The 4,160-nt window shown below is 43.2% G+C and overlaps 1 long non-coding RNA gene across 1 annotated transcript; it reads left to right on the top strand.

Annotated features, from left to right (window-relative positions):
- The first annotated feature begins 10 nt into the window (after positions 1 to 10).
- LOC144383144 (uncharacterized) lies at positions 11 to 1,333 on the top strand. The gene is made up of 2 exons (XR_013450576.1): positions 11 to 1,020; positions 1,109 to 1,333. It is a non-coding gene; the product is annotated as an uncharacterized LOC144383144 (long non-coding RNA).
- Positions 1,334 to 4,160: the final 2,827 nt, after the last annotated feature.

The raw sequence follows: 4,160 nt of genomic DNA, 5'->3' as shown, positions 1-4,160 counted from the left end.
TCGATTAGAAGTCCCCAAATATGTAAATGCACTGGATGGCCAGTTAATTTACAAGGTCACACATCGCACTGCTCCCCTCTCTCACTATTTCTGGCAACCATAGTGAGACATTACAGTTGTATGTGATACCCTCCTCCCTGTCACCAGCTGTCCTTGGCATACCCTGGCTTAAACTGCACAAGTCTCTCCTCTGTCTACCATCCCCAGACGAACGGCCAGACAGAGCGGGCTAATCAGGATCCGAAAGCAGCACTACGCTGTGTGACCGCTCATAACCCTGTCTCCTGGAGCTCTTTCCTGCCCTGGATTGAGTATGCGCACAACTCCCTCTTGTGCTCCGCTACAGGTATGTCCCCATTCATGGCTTGTTACGGTTTTCAACCCCCGTTATTCCCAGCCCAAGAGGAGGAGGTGGCAGTCTCTTCAGTAGACAAGCTTCTTTGGAGGATTCGGCAGGTTTGAAGGAATGTGAAGGCGGCACTCACTCCCTCTGCCGAGAACAACAAACGGCTGGCAGACCGACATCGCTCCCCCGCCCCTGAGTATGAGGTCGGCCAGAAGGTGTGGCTATCTTCCCGGGACCTTCCACTTCAAATGGAGTCACGTAAGCTGGCGTCCCGTTATGTGGGGCCTTTCACAATCTCTTTCACAATTATTCAATCAGAATAATTAACCCTTCCTCTGTCCGTCTAATCCTCCCTGATTCAATGAAGATACATCCCACTTTCCATGTTTCCGTCCTTAAGCCTGTCTCCACCAGTGACCTCAGCCCTCCGGCCGTTCCCCCTCCGCCCCCCCCAGCTCATCGATGATCACCCCGCGTAAACGGTCCCCAGGATACTGGACGTCAGGCCCCGAGGACGAGGTTTCCACTACCTGGTTGATTGGGAGGGATACGCTCCTGAGAAGCGCTCCTGGATCTCCTGCAGTTTGATCCTGGACCCGAATCCTCCGGGATTTCTATGAGGCTAACCCTGGCAGACCCGGGAGAACGCCAGGAGGCGTTCGTTGAGAGGGGAGGTACTGTGGTGATTATGATTTCTGGGCCTTTATTTAGTGTTGTATATTTTGATCCTGGGTGCTGGCTGGCGCTGCTGTGTTTTTTTAGGCTGGGCGGGGCGACCAAGAGGAGCGCTCTCACTACCCACACCTGTGGCCTATCAGCAATTCGACACGAGTTATAGCCTGCTGTCTCCCAAGCCTCCTCGTCGGATCCTTACCTCTCGTCGACGTGACGCAGCACGCTTGCGCAGCCTTCACTCCGGATCCTGCACTCACGATCTTCTCCTCACGAGCCTCTTGAGAAATAAAGATTTTCGTTTGTTGACCAAGACTCTGTCCCCGGTTCTGCTTTTGGATCCTGTCCTCATCAACCCTAACAAGTTGTATTCTTAGAACTGTGACTTATGGGTACTGAATCAAGTTAATTGATTCTGTTAGATATTTTAATAATAATTATAATACAGGTAGATGAAATCCAGTTCTGATTGGTAGAGAGTGAGTAACGAGGGGTACATTATTGTGCGATAATGTACAGTTGCTATTCACATTAACCCGAGCGTTCCATATCACTGCGCACTCAGAGTAACAGGTTCGATTTTGCGCCACCGTTAGTTGACATTTCAGCTTTTAGCTCTGTGGCGATCACCGAAAAAAGACCGGAAATCACACAAATGATCGTTTTCAGGCAATGCGAGCTTTTGCAACCGGACAATTAAGGTGGACGTCATGAGCGATGTGAATGAATGAGATGCTGTTTACATGCACGTACGGGGACTATTTTTCCTCTAGACTACTGAAATGCGATACACAACGTTTGGTGGCTACAACTATTTTGTGCTTAACGGCAGCTATTTACTAGCTAATCATAGCTTTGCTGGTAACCGTACTATAAAAGCAATAAGGTACTTGAGGCAGAGCAGTGCGCTCTGCGTCGGGCCTAACAACACCCCCGAACTGTTTCATAATTGGACAATAAAGTACAGCCTCTCGTACCTTATTGCTTAAATAAATTCTAAGTAATAAACAGATTGCTCGTTGCACTTGCAACCTTAAAAAACATCCTACCATCACGTGATATGGGGAGTATACTTGTGGTTTAGCAGATTTAGACTGATTCGTAATCTCTTTGGAATATAACAGTTGTTGACAGTAGCCAACGAGCATTCATTATAGCTTTTAAATAGATCTCATTATCTTTTTGCAGCCACAACTGCTACAGTATATATGCCTGGGCATGACTGATCAGAATTAACCTCTATCACTAGCCATTACAGTCTGTTTAAGCACATTGGCTGCTAATTATTTGAACTCTGTGCTAATGTGCTGACATGCTAAAAAGCCATATTGCCTTGTGTTACAAAGCGACGACGCGAAAAACCTCATTACAACAGTAGCACAGCCAAAAGTTGACAATGTTGCCATCTCCGCTCGAGTAATTGCCAAAACACTAAAGCCACAATTTCACAAGTGCATTCGGAGCACTCCTCTCATGAATGAGCAAATGAATAAAAATGAAGTTGTCTTCCTGAGTGACCTCTGCCAGAGAGACAGAGAGAGCGGGAGAAAGTTGTGGTAGTGAAATGAAACAAGATTAAATAAAAGGGAATGTTAAAGCACAGTCTTGAAAGGGTCAGGGCATAGTTATTAAAAGGAATGGCTGCTCATCGGGTGGTCACCAAAATGCATTTAGCAGCACTTAAAATTTTAATTTAGCTATCAAAGGGCACTTTCTTTTCTCTCTTATCTATTGCTCTCCCTCTCTCTCTTTATCTCTCTCCCATTTCCTATTGCTACACATTAGCAGCTTTAATTTTGATAAAAATACAAAGAGCTGACATTTCCATCAGTGCTCTTTTCCATGAGGTGTCATTTCAAGAACAGCACATAAAAACTACTTTGTTTTTTAATCTTTCTGTTAATCAAAATGTCCGTGTTTTTTCTTTGGTTTAACATTATTCTCTGTTTCAGTGTGGCTTGTGATTGCTGCTCCTTAATGACTCAAAGATGTGATGTTTTAATGGCTGAATGCTTGTAAAACATGTTAAATATCTGTAAATCACGGGCATGACCAGTATATAGATTAGGAAATTTAATGTCAGAGAGCTTGAAAGAGTAGAGAGAGTAAAATACAACAAAAAAATCAACCAAGTTATAGAAACATAAGGTAAAGCATCAAATTTTAATGAAGTTGCAAAAGCATAATTCAAATGCAATCAAACTAAACCTCTGTGTCAAACCACTTTGCAGAATTCATGTTTATGAGGGTTGTGTGTCCACTGATAGGTGGAATAGGTGAAAATCACAGTGTGGATGTTATCAAGGAACAAAAAAATTGCATGAATTTTCTAATTTGTACTCCCAAATGAGTAATTCCAGCTCTCGATTTATTATCATTTATCACACTTATTAGTGTTTCCTTCTTGTAAACCTCTCACTCTCAACGATGGACTTTTGGATTTATTATTAGTTTACTTTGCCATTACAATTTGATGATTCTACAGATCATCTGGTTCATAAAAACTCAACTTCATTAATGTCTTCTTCCTCTTTGCTTCCCTTTTGTCTTTGTTATTAACATGATTGATCAGTCCCATAACATGACTCAGTATTTATTTATTTTACTTCAACGAAACATATTACTGTTGGACAAGCAGGATACTGGGGACATGATGGGGTTTTTTTTGCCGCCAGGAATTTCCTGCTGGGTCTCAGTAAAATGTCAAAGTCCACAGGTTTAGACACAGATGGATGAATTTCAGGCCTCCAAGAGACAACAGTGGCATCCTGAAGGCATACAGCAAGAGCGTAAGAACCTGAAGAAGCTCAACCGGAGTAAAAGCAATTTGTGTTTGTACGTCCCACCTTGTGAAGTACGGCATAAGATGACTGGAGACAAAACTTAAACTTAAAACTTTATCCTACGTCCAACTTATTTGCAGCTGGTTTGAATTTAAATATTATGCACATGCTGATTCCTGTGCCGCTTAACTTTACTGTGGTTGTATGTGTTTAGAGGTTTGCTTAGCTTGCCGTCACTATAATTACTTTGCAGTTCCCATAATGAAGTCTACGGCGTCCCAACTGAGACTGAGCATGGCGATTTTAATCAGATTTTAAACCAACAGCGCTCTAGTTTACTTTTGATTTTCCTACATTGA

This window comes from Gasterosteus aculeatus, chromosome 9 (assembly GCF_964276395.1).
Source record: "Gasterosteus aculeatus chromosome 9, fGasAcu3.hap1.1, whole genome shotgun sequence".
In the NCBI taxonomy this organism is placed as follows: Eukaryota; Metazoa; Chordata; class Actinopteri; order Perciformes; family Gasterosteidae; genus Gasterosteus; species Gasterosteus aculeatus.
This window is presented reverse-complemented; position numbering and strand designations above follow the sequence as displayed.